Source organism: Pseudophryne corroboree, chromosome 3 (assembly GCF_028390025.1).
Source record: "Pseudophryne corroboree isolate aPseCor3 chromosome 3, aPseCor3.hap2, whole genome shotgun sequence".
Lineage (NCBI taxonomy): Eukaryota > Metazoa > Chordata > Amphibia > Anura > Myobatrachidae > Pseudophryne > Pseudophryne corroboree.
The window spans coordinates 477985225-478000648 of NC_086446.1; the positions used below are offsets into that span (position 1 = coordinate 477985225).

At 45.6% G+C, this 15424-nt stretch overlaps 1 protein-coding gene across 2 annotated transcripts in view; it reads right to left on the reverse strand.

Annotated features, from left to right (window-relative positions):
- The window catches only part of CACNG4 (calcium voltage-gated channel auxiliary subunit gamma 4), a 288522-nt gene that overhangs the window by 183837 nt on the left and 89261 nt on the right, over positions 1 to 15424 (reverse strand). The gene's annotated exons all lie outside the window — the stretch shown is intronic.

Sequence of the window (15424 nt, forward strand, 5' to 3'; positions counted from 1 at the left end):
CTCTTCGCTCTTCTGGCTCTGTAAGGGGGCCGGCGGCGCGGCTCCGGGACCCATCCAGGCTGAACCTGTGATCGTCCCTCTGGAGCTAATGTCCAGTAGCCTAAGAAACCCAATCCACTCTGCACGCAGGTGAGTCCGTTTCTTCTCCCCTTAGTCCCACGATGCAGTGAGCCTGTTGCCAGCAGGACTCACTGAAAATAAAAAACCTAAAATACACTTTTATTCTAAGCAGCTCAGGAGAGCCACCTAGCCTGCACCCTTCTCGTTCGGGCACAAAAATCTAACTGAGGCTTGGAGGAGGGTCATAGGGGGAGGAGCCAGTGCACACCACCTGATCCTAAAGCTTTTATTCTTGTGCCCTGTCTCCTGCGGAGCCGCTATTCCCCATGGTCCTTACGGAGTCCCAGCATCCACTAGGACGTCAGAGAAATATTGTTACACAATCTGTTCCATCAATCTAGAGATATATAAAATAGACAATCCCAGTAGTGCACAAAAGCAAAAAAAAAAAAAAAAACAGCTAGGTGGGTTCAACATTCTACTTAAAGCATACCTCCCAACTGTCCCTATTTTTCAGGGACAGTCATGTTTTTTGGGTCTGTCCCGCTCTCCCTCCCGCGGGCCGCAGTGTCCCGTAGTGGTGGGGGGCAGTTGGGAGGCTCCCTATCACCTGCTGCTCTGCTTAGTTCAGAGCAGAGCAGCAGTGAATAAACGCTGTGCGCATGTGCATCGCGTCTATTTCAGTGAGCCAGAGGGACTTCCTGCCACCACTGTGACAAAAATGGTAGGTTCGCAACAGCGGCATTCATGTGAAATCGCGCCCCCTTTTAACAGGCCACGCCCCTTTTGGATCCAACTTCAAACCTCCGGATGTTGGAAGGTATGCTTAAAAGTATACTCACACCTCCACCAAATATGTGCCAAAAAAAGGTTGAATCGAACTTATCCAGTGCTACTGTATATGTAAATCGTTCATTAAATATATCACTTCGGATACAGCAGATATTATATCTCACAGTATACTTCTTATTAGACTCATTCAAATAAATCCAAAATAGAAGGGTTAGGGCTGGGTGACCGGCGTTGGAAATCCCGGTGGACAGCATAACAACTCCTTGCGGACTCCCTGCACTCCCCACTCTATGGGTCATGGACACCCACGAGTGGTAATAGTGCCTGTTAGTCGGCATGCCGACTGTAGGGTTTTTGATCGCTCGGGATCCCTGCGTCGACATGGTGACCGCCGGGATCCCGAGTGACGGTCACATGACCGGATCCCAAATAGAAGGCATAAGCAAATATAGTGAAGTACTGTTTAATCATTTTAAAATTTCATAACAAAAATCAAGAACATATAAACCCTACGCCAATCACAGGTATTTCCAAGTGGACAAATTTTGACAATTACCGGATGGATATGAACTGTTTTTAAGCAGTTCAGAGTGCACTTGAAACGGTATAAGTCCCTTGTTCTCCCGCTGGTACAGGCATAGATGTTAACCGCCGGGTCTCATCTCAATAATGCCACCTGGTATTCCTGTCAAGGCCCAACGCGTTTCCACCCCAACTGGGTACTTTCTCAAGGTCCAAAATAATGTGTGGTATCAGTGCTCATCAGCCCCAGTTTTATACCCTGAATCACTAATCAAGCATGACGTCACACGCAGCTGCTCCGATCTAAAAAATTGCAGCGAACCTCCTGCATATGCAGCCTAGCTGGGGCTGCAGGGAGTCGTCCACAATTGCTGCGACCACAATTAAATTGCGATCGCAGCTTCTGGGCAGGCCCTTCCTCACGCTGGATGGCCTTGCCCTGTGATGAGAGACCCCCAGCATGCGAAACAACGGATTGCAGATTCTGCTTTTTTAGCAGGATCTGCACTCCGTACTGAATAACCCTCTCAACCAGAGTGAACTTTACTTTTACAAGAGATAAAGTGATCCAGATTCCCCAAAGACCACACTTGTAGTCCTATTCGTCTTTCAATACTATTGCATTACCTTCCTAGCGCTGGGAATTGTGCAGTACAATTATTCAGTCCTGAGAGTGTATTAAATCATATTCTTTCCTACTACACAGTATGTGTCAACTATCATCAGTTTCCAGCAACTATCCAGCAGTTTGAAGATGTGTTCTGTAAACTGGATGTAGTGTTCTGCGTCTATTTCAATTCTGTTTATATAAACAACTAAACAGTACCAATTGTGTTATTCTGAATACAGATCTATTTCTCATCTGCATGTCATTCTGAACCTCTTGTTTATAGAAGAATGGATAATCAGAATCCCACAATGGGCAAAGGTTTATTTTGGAGCCATAGAATGACAGCACAAGCTCAGTTTGTTGTGTTTTTGGTCACACTGCAGGACAGTCGCTTATAAAGCTCTTAGCTGACCATAGCTGCTGCATTATTCTGATCATAGGGGGTCATTCCGAGTTGATCGCTCGCTAGCTGTTTTTAGCAGTCGTGCAAATGCTAAGCCGCCGCCCTCTGGGAGTGTATTTTAGCTTAGCAGAAGTGCGAACGAAAAATTAGCAGAGCGGCTACGAAAAATAAATGTGCAGTTTCAGAGTAACTCCAGACCTACTCAGCGCTTGCGATCACTTCAGACCCTTCAGTTCCGGATTTGACGTCACAAACACGCCCTGCGTTCGCCCTGTCACGCCTGCGTTTTTCCTGGCACGCCTGCGTTTTTTTGACCACTCCCTGAAAACGGTCAGGTGACACTCAGAAATGCCCCTTTCCTGTCAATCACTCTGCGGCTGCCATTGCGACTGAAAAGCGTCGCTAGACCTTGTGTAAAAGTACATTGCCCGATGTGAAAGTACGTCACACGTGCGCACTGCGCCGCATACGCTTGCACAGAAGTGCCGCTTTTTCACTTAATCGCTGCGCTGCAAACATTTTTTACTAGCGATCAACTCGGAATGACCCCCATAGTGGAGTAGCTCCTGGTGCAGCATTTCACCCTAAATTGGGGTTCCATGACTGCTTGCAGTTCGAGCTGCAGCTTACAATCTGAGGGCTTGTTCCTGAGTGATAATGTGATCCCTTAGGAACAGACTGGAAGTATATCTCTATATGATGGTACTAGTATAAATATTCACTGCTTGTTATACTGTAGGTGCAGTTATCGCAAAATGATTTCTATGATTCTGCTTTTTCGGACCTGGTTTCGAAAGGTTTTGGCAATTGAAAGATATTTCCTTGCACTTTTGATTCCATCAAATTCATACCTGTGGAAAATGATGGCTTGGCCTTTTAAATGCGATCTCCTCTGCCTGTCAGAGGCATTCACGGGGGACAATGCTCCGTTTCCTAGGTGGAGATGGAGCATTGCAGGGCCGGAGGCGGCCAAACGGGGGCGTGGTGTGGCCGTGATCGCAGCGGTTGCGTGACTACACAACACACAGCCGTCGCGATCAGAAACATGGCGGCAGCAACCACAAATTCTACAATGAAGGAGAAATTGCGATGCAATCGCAATTCATCCTACATCAAGGGGGGTAGGCGGCGGTCAGCATGCTGGGCGGGCTTGTCCTGCGATGGGCGGCCCCCAGCATGCGAACAAAAGGCTTACTGAATTAGGCCTGACAATGCTAAATTCCCTTGTCGTATAAACAACCCTTTATGAAGTCTAAGAACACTGTACGCTGTTTACTTAAGAAGTACCGTAATGGTACGCTAGTTGCGTAACGATCGCTCAGCCGTAGGCGAGACGCTCAAGCGTCACGTTCGCTCACGGCCCAGTGATCACAGGACACGTTATTGGCTATGACTAGAGTAATGATTCGCTATGGCGTAGCGGACGCTCGAGACCACGAGGAGATCACCAGCGGCGCAGACGCTCACAACGCTATACCTTTATGTCTAAACCTTATACCAATGAAATACACGGAATACCTTAATGTGAATACAGGGTGTAAGTGCAACCTTGTGTAACCTGACTAACTACAAAGCTGCTTGAGCGTCACCGACGCTCAAGTGAACACTTAACACTATAGGAAATACACAGATACTGGTTTAGGGTCCAAAGCCTATTAACTGTATTATATCTAGTATACTTGTAAAAAGGGGATAACAGTACAAATGATACACTACAATATAACAAAGACTTCCTAACCAAAATACAATACTATCTAATACAATACAATACTAGTCTAGGGGAGATACGAGAGAAAGAGAAGGGAAAGAGAGAGAGAGACGGAGAGAGATGAGAGAAATTGGCTCACAGAAAGACAATGATTACGGAGAGAAACTTACGCACAAGGGTAAACGATCGCATGCGCCTGGACATCCAGCACCCGATTTTCAGCAATGAGAACCGTTGAAGAGTGAGAGCTGGATGTGGTCGGCCTGCCTATTTATGCCCCACACACAATGCAATCTCATAGTCCCTACAATCCCATTGTCCATTGGATGAAGGAATTCGACCCTGTATCACAACAAAAGGTCATAGGTTGATTCATACAGGTGGGCTGTGACGATTTCAAACAGCTCAGGTGGGTGGGGAACTAAGTTTCCCGCCGCATACCTGAGTATGAGTAAATAGTAGAAATGGACATAAACTTCTTATGTCCATAACTATTCGCACGAGCGATTAATACGCTCCAAACCAACACCGGAATATTGCTAATTAAATACTCTTCCGATGGGTACCAAACACTGCTGTATGATTCCTGTTAGACCCTTCGTACAATACAAAGAGGGATTACTTTAAACAGGGACCTTCTATATTAACCAAACTTTCAGAAACTATCAAAGGGATCATGATCTATAAACTACATTAATTGTGAAAATATGTAACGAATGAGTCGCACGCTACGACTACATAAACTCTACCGTAAATACGCATACCACGCCTGCGAGTGCACGCTATTGCGGGTATGCGCCTTCACGGGAGAGCGTACGCATGCGCAGCACGGACCAGTGTGCGGTGCAAATATGGCAACGTGTATGGGGATATTTTTCTGACTTTGACAGGCCCATTGCCAAGAACTGAATTCCCCAATTAGAATCTACACCACAATGAATCTGCCAAAAGATTAATTTGTAAACAAGCAATAGCAATCTTTTTTTTTCACAGTTTAGTTTTATTGGTAAATACTGGCCTAGATAGTAAAGCTGTCACTTCTTCTCAATAATCATTCTGACTATTCCCAGTTCCCAGGTTTCTTTTTACTCCTGGACACTTTTATCAAGCCATATTTTTGAATTTCATGAGTCTCAGGTTTTGGGTCTCCTTGGACCTATTTGTAAGTAGGGCCGGATGACGGGCCACATGAAATCATACTTGCCTACCTGACCCTCTCCATGAGGGAGAAAATGGTCTGTTCCTGGACTTTCCTGGTAATGTATGATTGCCATCACCTGTGGTGAATCACCTTTCTTATCAATTAACTAGCTCATTTTCTCCCTCATGGAGAGGGTCAGGTAAGCAAGTATGCATGAAATACAACCCTGATCTGAGGACCCTTCCCTTGTCTGTTGCAGGATTGGAGAATCTCAGTTTTGTCAGACCTTGCCAGGTGTGAGTTAACCTGTCAAATTAGAGAAAAGTGAGAACTGTAGTAGGTGATTACTATGAATCTCAGCCTTCTTTTATGTCACTTAAAATTAGAGATGTGCACCGGAAATTTTTCTGGTTTTGTGTTTTGGTTTTGGATTCGGTTCCACAGCCGTGTTTTGGATTCGGACGCGTTTTGCCAAAACCTCCCTGAAATTTTTTTGCCGGATTCGGGTGTGTTTTGGATTCGGGTGTTTTTTTACAAAAAACCCTCAAAAAACAGTTTAAATCATAGAATTTGGGGGTCATTTTGATCCCATAGTATTATTAACCTCAATAACTATAATTTACACTCATTTTTAGTCTATTCTGAACATCTCACACCTCACAATATTATTTTTAGTCCTAACATTTGCACCGAGGTCGCTGGATGGCTAAGCTAAGCGACACAAGTGGCCGACACAAACACCAGGCCCATCTAGGAGTGGCACTGCAGTGTCAGGCAGGATGGCACTTCAAAAAAATAGTCCCCAAACAGCACATGATGCAAAGAAAAAAAGAGGCGCACCAAGGTCGCTGTGTGACTAAGCTAAGCGACACAAGTGGCCGACACAAACACCTGGCCCATCTAGGAGTGGCACTGCAGTGTCAGACAGGATGGCACTTTAAAAAAATTGTCCCCAAACAGCACATAATGCAAAGAAAAAAAGAGGCGCACCAAGGTCGCTGTGTGACTAAGCTAAGCGACACAAGTGGCCGACACAAACACCTGGCCCATCTAGGAGTGGCACTGCAGTGTCAGACAGGATGGCACTTAAAAAAATAGTCCCCAAACAGCACATGATGCAAAGAAAAATGAAAGAAAAAACAGGTGCAAGATGGAATTGTCCTTGGGCCCTCCCACCCACCCTTATGTTGTATAAACAGGACATGCACACTTTAACGAACCCATCATTCAGCGACAGGGTCTGCCACACGACTGTGACTGAAATGACTGGTTGGTTTGGGCCCCCACCAAAAAAGAAGCAATCAATCTCTCCTTGCACAAACTGGCTCTACAGAGGCAAGATGTCCACCTCATCATCATCCTCCGATTCCTCACCCCTTTCACTGTGTACCTCCCCCTCCTCACAGATTATTAATTCGTCCCCACTGGAATCCACCATCTCAGATCCCTGTGTACTTTCTGGAGGCAATTGCTGGTGAATGTCTCCACGTAGGAATTGATTATAATTCATTTTCATGAACATCATCTTCTCCACATTTTCTGGAAGTAACCTCGTACGCCGATTGCTGACAAGGTGAGCGGCTGCACTAAACACTCTTTCGGAGTACACACTGGAGGGAGGGCAACTTAGGTAGAATAAAGCCAGTTTGTGCAAGGGCCTCCAAATTGCCTCTTTTTCCTGCCAGTATACGTACGGACTGTCTGACGTGCCTACTTGGATGTGGTCACTCATATAATCCTCCACCATTCTTTCAATGGTGACAGAATCATATGCAGTGACAGTAGACGACATGTCAGTAATCGTTGGCAGGTCCTTCAGTCCGGACCAGATGTCAGCACTCGCTCCAGACTGCTCTGCATCACCGCCAGCGGTTGGGCTCGGAATTCTTAGCCTTTTCCTCGCACCCCCAGTTGCGGGAGAATGTGAAGGAGGAGCTGTTGACGGGTCACGTTCTGCTTGACTTGACAATTTTTTCACCAGCAGGTCTTTGAACCTCTGCAGACTTGTGTCTGCTGGAAAGAGAGATACAACGTAGGTTTTAAATCTAGGATCGAGCACGGTGGCCAAAATGTAGTGCTCTGATTTCAACAGATTGACCACCCGTGAATCCTGGTTAAGCGAATTAAGGGCTCCATCCACAAGTCCCACATGCCTAGCGGAATCGCTCTGTTTTAGCTCCTCCTTCAATGTCTCCAGCTTCTTCTGCAAAAGCCTGATGAGGGGAATGATCTGACTCAGGCTGGCAGTGTCTGAACTGACTTCACGTGTGGCAAGTTCAAAGGGTTGCAGAACCTTGCACAACGTTGAAATCATACTCCACTGCGCTTGAGTCAGGTGCATTCACCCTCCTTTGCCTATATCATGGGCAGATGTATAGGCTTGAATGGCCTTTTGCTGCTCCTCCATCCTCTGAAGCATATAGAGGGTTGAATTCCACCTCGTTACCACCTCTTGCTTCAGATGATGGCAGGGCAGGTTCAGGACTGTTTGCTGGTGCTCCAGTCTTTGGCACGCGGTGGCTGAATGCCGAAAGTGGCCCGAAATTCTTCGGGCCACCGACATCATCTCTTGCACGACCCTGTCGTTTTTTTAAATAATTCTGCACCACCAAATTCAATGTATGTGCAAAACATGGGACGTGCTGGAATTTGCCCAGATGTAATGCACGCACAATATTGGTGGCGTTGTCCGATGTCACAAATCCGCAGGAGAGTCCAATTGGGGTAAGCCATTCTGCGATGATGTTCCTCAGTTTCCGTAAGAGGTTGTCCGCTGTGTGCCTCTTATGGAAAGCGGTGATACAAAGCGTAGCCTGCCTAGGAACGAGTTGGCGTTTGCGAGATGCTGCTACTGGTGCCGCCGCTGCTGTTCTTGCTGCGGGAGGCAATTCATCTACCCAGTGGGCTGTCACAGTCATATAGTCCTGAGTCTGCCCTGCTCCACTTGTCCACATGTCCGTGGTTAAGTGGACATTGGGTACAACTGCATTTTTTAGGACACTAGTGACTCTTTTTCTGACGTCTGTGTACATTTTCGGTATCGCCTGCCTAGAGAAGTGGAACCTAGATGGTATTTGGTACCAGGGACACAGTACCTCAATCAAGTCTCTAGTTGCCTGTGAATTAACGGTGGATACCGGACACACGTTTCTCACCACCCAGGCTGACAAGACCTGAGTTATCCGCTTTGCAGCAGGATGACTGCTGTGATATTTCATCTTCCTCGCAAAGGACTGTTGGACAGTCAATTGCTTACTGGAAGTAGTACAAGTGGTCTTCCGACTTCCCCTCTGGGATGACGACCGACTCCCTGCAGCAACAACAGCAGCGCCAGCAGCAGTAGGCGTTACACTCAAGGATGCATCGGAGGAATCCCAGGCAGGAGAGGCCTCGTCAGACTTGCCAGTGACATGGCCTGCAGGACTATTGGCTTTCCTGTGTAAGGTGGAAATTGACACTGATGGAGTTGGTGGTGTGGTTTGCAGGAGCTTGGTTACAAGAGGAAGGGATTTAGTGGTCAGTGGACTGCTTCCGCTGTCATCCAAAGTTTTTGAACTTGTCACTGACTTCTGATGAATGCGGTCCAGGTGACGTATAAGGGAGGATGTTCCTAGGTGGTTAACGTCCTTACCCCTACTTATTACAGCTTGACAAATGCAACACACGGCTTGACACCTGTTGTCCGCATTTGTATTGAAATAATTCCACACCGAAGAGGTGATTTTTTTTGTATTTTGACCAGGCATGTCAATGGCCATATTCGTCCCACGGACAACAGGTGTCTCCCCGGGTGCCTGACTTAAACAAACCACCTCACCATCAGAATCCTCCTTGTAAATTTCCTCCCCAGCGCCAGCAACACCCATATCCTCATCCTGGTGTACTTCAACAGTGACATCTTCAATTTGACTATCAGGAACTGGACTGCGGGTGCTCCTTCCAGCACTTGCAGGGGGCGTGCAAATGGTGGAAGGCGCAAGCTCTTCCCGTCCAGTGTTGGGAAGGTCAGGCATCGCAACCGACACAATTGGACTCTCCTTGGGGATTTGTGATTTAGAAGAACGCACAGTTCTTTGCTGTGCTTTTGCCAGCTTAAGTCTTTTCATTTTTCTAGTGAGAGGATGAGTGCTTCCATCCTCATGTGAATCTGAACCACTAGCCATGAACATAGGCCAGGGCCTCAGCCGTTCCTTGCCACTCCGTGTCGTAAATGGCATATTGGCATGTTTACGCTTCTCATCAGACGCTTTCAAATTTGATTTTTGGGTCATTTTACTGAACTTTTGTTTTTTGGATTTTACATGCTCTCTACTATGACATTGGGCATCGGCCTTGACAGACGACGTTGATGGCATTTCATCGTCTCGGCCATGACTAGTGGCAGCAGCTTCAGCACGAGGTGGAAGTGGATCTTGATCTTTCCCTATTTTAACCTCCACATTTTTGTTCTCCATTTTTTAATGTGTGGAATTATATGCCAGTATCAATAGCAATGGCCTACTACTATATATACTGCGCACAACTGAAATGCACCACAGGTATGGATGGATAGTATACTTGACGACACAGAGGTAGGTAGAGCAGTGGCCTTCCGTACCGTACTGCTATATATACTGGTGGTCACTGTCAGCAAACTGCAAAACTAAAATGCACCACAGGTATAGAATCTAGATGGATAGTATACTTGACGACATAGAGGTAGGTAGAGCAGTGGCTTTCCGTACCGTACTGCTATATATACTGGTGGTCACTGTCAGCAAACTGCAAAACTAAAATGCACCACAGGTATAGAATCTAGATGGATAGTATACTTGATGACACAGAGGTAGGTAGAGCAGTGGCCTTCCGTACCGTACTGCTATATATACTGGTGGTCACTGTCAGCAAACTGCAAAACTAAAATGCACCACAGGTATAGAATCTAGATGGATAGTATACTTGACGACACAGAGGTAGGTAGAGCAGTGGCCTTCCGTACCGTACTGCTATATATACTGGTGGTCACTGTCAGCAAACTGCAAAAGTAAAATGCACCACAGGTATAGAATCTAGATGGATAGTATACTTGATGACACAGAGGTAGGTAGAGCAGTGACCTTCCGTACCGTACTGCTATATATACTGGTGGTCACTGTCAGCAAACTGCAAAACTAAAATGCACCACAGGTATAGAATCTAGATGGATAGTATACTTGACGACACATAGGTAGGTAGAGCAGTGGCCTTCCGTACCATACTGCTATATATACTGGTGGTCACTGTCAGCAAACTACAAAACTAAAATGCACCACAGGTATAGAATCTAGATGGATAGTATACTTGACGACACAGAGGTAGGTAGAGCAGTGGCCTTCCGTACCGTACTGCTATATATACTGGTGGTCACTGTCAGCAAACTGCAAAACTAAAATGCACCACAGGTATAGAATCTAGATGGATAGTATACTTGACGACACAGAGGTAGGTAGAGCAGTGGCCTTCCGTACCGTACTGTCTAGGGCCCCATGTGGTCACTGTCAGTAAAACTCTGCACTGTACTCCTCCTATATAATACTGCTGATCCCCAGTCCCCACAATAAAGCAGTGTGAGCACAGATATATGCAGCACACTGAGCACAGATATGGAGCGTTTTTCAGGCAGACAACGTATAATACTGGTGGTCACTGGTCAGCAAAACTCTGCACTGTACTCCTCCTATATAATACTGCTGATCCCCAGTCCCCACAATAAAGCAGTGTGAGCACAGATATATGCAGCACACTGAGCACAGATATGGAGCGTTTTTCAGGCAGACAACGTATAATACTGGTGGTCACTGGTCAGCAAAACTCTGTACTGTACTCCTCCTATATAATACTGCTGGTCCCCAGTCCCCACAATAAAGCAGTGTGAGCACAGATATATGCAGCACACTGAGCACAGATATGGAGCGTTTTTCAGGCAGAGAACGGATAAAACTGGTGGTCACTGATCAGCAAAACTCTGCACTGTACTCCTCCTATATAATACAGCTGCTCCCCAGTCCCCACAATTAAGCAATAAGCAAAAATATTTGCAGCAACATTAATAAAAGGAGAGGACGCCAGCCAAGTCCTCTCCCTAACATTTCCAATGCACGAGTGAAAATGGCGGCGACGCGCGGCTCCTTATATAGAATACAAATCTCGCGAGAATCCGACTGTCAAAGTCAGAAAAATATCACGCTACACACTGCCATATTTGCACCTCATGCGAGTGCCTGCTGCACGTTCATGAGCCCTGCCGTGCGTGCGCATACTCGCCGTTGCGTGCACCCGCAGGCGCACGGTATGCGCATTTACGGTAGAGTTTATGCACGCCTAGCGTGCGACTCAATCGTAACATATTTTAACCATATAATGTATTTTGTAGATTATGGTCCCTTTGATAGAATCTGAAAGTTTAGTTAATGTAGCATGTTCATAGACAGAGAGATCCCTCTTTGTTTGATACGAAGGGTCGGACAGGGGTTATACAGTGGTGTTTAGTATCCATCGGAAGAGTATTTAATTAGCAATATTCCGGTGTTGGTTTGAAGCGGATTAATCGCTCGTGCGAATAGTTATGGACATAAGAAGTTTATGGACTTTTACTGTATTTGCACTTTATTATCCATGCGGCGGGAAACCTAGTTTCCCACCCACCTGAGCAGTTGGAAATAGTCACAGCCCACCTGTATGAATCAACCTATGACCTTTTGTTATAATGCGAAGACGAATTCCTGTGTCCAATGAACAATAAGAATATAGGGACCATTGTACTGTATTGTGTGTAGTGTATAAAAGGACAAGCCGATCTGGGCCAGCTCTCTATTCTCTTCAACGGTTCTCATCACTGATAATCGGGAGCTAGATATCCAGAAGGCGCATGCGATTGTTTCCCTTTGTGCGTAAGTTTCTCCGCAACCATATTGTCTTTATTGTTATTGTGAGCCATCATCATCTCTCTCTCTCTCTCTCTCTCTTTTCTCTTAAATGTGATTGTACTACTATTGTATTTTATGTGTAGTTATTCGGTTAGGTAATCTGTGTTATTTTGGTAGTGTATAACTTGTACTGTGTATTCTTTTGAAATAGAACGTTCATTTAAGGTGTTAGAACCTAAGACCGGTATCTGTGTATTCATTATATTCCTAAGTATTCTCAGAGCGTCGTAGACGCTCATACAGCTTCTAGACTAACAAGGTGACACTGTGTTGCATTTACACCTTATCACTGCACAAGGGTTTACATTATAAGTATATTGTTTATGGTATAGTTATAAAGGTTTAACACTGTGAGCGTCAGCGCCGCTGGTGATCTCCTCGTGGTCTCAAGCGTCCGCTACACTGATAGCGTACCATTACGTTAGTCGGCAGCCTATAGCGTGCTTGCCTGTACGCTCTTAGCCGTGAGCGAACGTGCCGCTCGCGCGTCTCGACCACGGCTAAGCGTTTGATGCGCAACGTGCGTACTCTTACGGCATTCCATACGTCAATTGCGTACTGTGTTCTTTAACCTTTTAGAGGGTTTTTAGTAAGATAAATATTAGGCTTTATCAATTGGCGGCTCGTCCGTCCTTCACATATCTGAACTAGGTAATTTCAGCAGACATTATCGGTCAGCAAAGGGCGGGAGGTAATATTCCTCGTAGTGCTGACCAAGGTAAGCGTCTGCTTCGCTTAGTAAAGGGTGCTGAAGGAATCCGGAACCGGAGGTAAGAACAATACGCTAGTGTTTTTTTTTTTAAACTGTTTTTTTTTCTGTTCTGTCTTGCGTACGCACGCACGCATATATCTGCATTTCTTTTAATTCGTGTATTTTAACATATCACTCTCCTGTTTGCCATTTCACAATTGATAACGTGCTAAGAAAGATTTGTTGCTATTAATAGTTAAAGAGTAAAAGTAATACATTAAGGGGTAATTTGTAAAGCACGCACACAGCTTTGCCTAAAATACAAGGAAAGACCTGTGTGGTGCTCGGTAGATGATTACAATTAAAGATCATCTACATTGATAAACGTGTTAATTGTATTTCTGTGGACATATCTGGCTGGCATACACGTGTTTCTAACAAAAGGGTTAGACTAGTGTACGCAACACAAAGGCCGACGCACGTAGCGTATATTACGCAACGGAGCGTCCGGGTACGCCCACATAATTCAAATCACACGATAGTATTATTTTTAACAGGCGAAAAGGAGGCAACGCGATAAATAGCGCAAGTCAATTTTAGTGTCCAAAATTTTAAGCTAATAGATCCTTCTCCAATTTGCAACTCATCTGGTCTAGACTGTTACTGAATGAAAGGAATTTCTGCGCAGAAATAAAATTAAAGTGTACATGTGGTGAGTGTTTGCATATATAAGTTTTTACAATTTTTGGGTTGAACCACAAGAAGTCGAGTTCTCGTGAGGTACATACATGTAAGTGACGTGCATGGTGGCTTGGGAGGCATCCCTTGTTAAACATAAATTTGAGCATTAGAGTATAGCAGACCAGGAGGTCTTCTGTAGCACAGACCAGGAGGTCCGGAACAGACCAGGAGGTCTAGGTACAGCAGACTAAGAAGTCCGCTATAGAGAAAAGTAGCACAACACCAGGAAGGGTTGGTGCGGAACCCATATAGGCCATTAAAGCTCTGGCTGAAGGAATTCGCAGCCGAAATTTTCGATTCCACTGGTTGCTCCGCACATAAGATTAGTTGCTTATGTGCAGAACGATTGTACCGCACGTAATTGTGTGCATTAGTTAGTAACCTGACCAGTACCATTTGCGTACGAAAGGGGTCATAAACGCTATTTGTACACTCTAACGTGATTTGTGTAATTTTTTTTTTATTTTAAGGGAGGTTCGCTGGTCACTCAGGAACTATCCAGCAACCAATAGTTACTGGAAAGGGTTAAGTGCTCTGCGGATCACACTCGCATGTTCCAGTAAATAGCGGTTCAGGTCGCAGGGGCCCTAGGTCGAGTACGCCAGCGCTAAGGCAGTGTGTGGGCGTATTGGTCGGCGTGGGCGAGTGAGTGGAGTACTCGGTAAACTGCCACCGTCGGCCTACCCCGAACATCTTGGTTTTGCAAGGGTTCGCTGAAGACCCTGATTTAAAGATCAGAGGTAGTGAAAGCAACACCTGCAAGTATGGGGGCCAGTTGTTCAGGTAGGGGGCGATCAACCTCGGTTCGGGTTGATTCAGTAAACCGGCCAATCGGGTCGGCAAGGTATGTAATGTGTGAAAAATACGGTTCACACACAGAGGTTTTATGTGATGAATGGGAAAGAATGACTGTGCATGACGGGGAGAAGTTTCCCCGGGTAGGTAGCTTTAGCCCAGATGTGTTACAAAATCTAAGGAGAAGGATATGTCTCATTAAATCAACAAAGAGACGGATCAAACATTATGACTACTTACAGTTATGGCAACAGGAGGGTGAAATACAGAGAGGATTGGCTCAGGCGGCTGGATCTAACCCTATCAGGAAACTGATAGCTACAGCACCACCGCCACCTTACATAACGGGAGAGAAGTTGGTTGCAGAGAATGACGCACTAATGTGTAATAAACAGGCACTTAGTAACTGTATAAATGTTAAGGATAATATGAATAAGATGAGTAATGCAAATATTAACCCGTGCAAGTTGTACCCTGTTTTAAACTTTCCCCAGGAGTGTGATCAAGAGGACGAATCAGCAACAATATCGGCGCTCTCTCTAGCAGCCACCATATCAGAAACAGCAGTGGGCACGACCCAACCTGTAAGATTAGCATCAAAGGCCCCTAGCGGAGGGATAGGTGAGGTCGTATCAACGGGTAAGTACGGCACCATACACTATGCTGAAACCATTTCACCACAAGCTGTAGAATCTACTCAGAATGATGTTATTAGACTTAATCCCGTTAGGGTAATAGCAGTGCCAAATGGGAAAACGGACAAATCAGGAGTCACTCCTGTCAGAAACATTGCCATGCACTGCCCATTTTCCCGAATGGAATTAAGAGCAATAGTGTCTGAATTCCCTGATCCTAGGAAGGATCTAGTTGCTAGCCAGAAATACATTAGAGATCTAGGGAATACGGTAGAGCCCAATAACAAAGACTGGCAGATATTGCTGAGGGCATGTTTACCCTCCAATGTCGACTCAGCACAATTCTTAGCTGACTGTAAATTAGATGAAGATGTACCCCTTA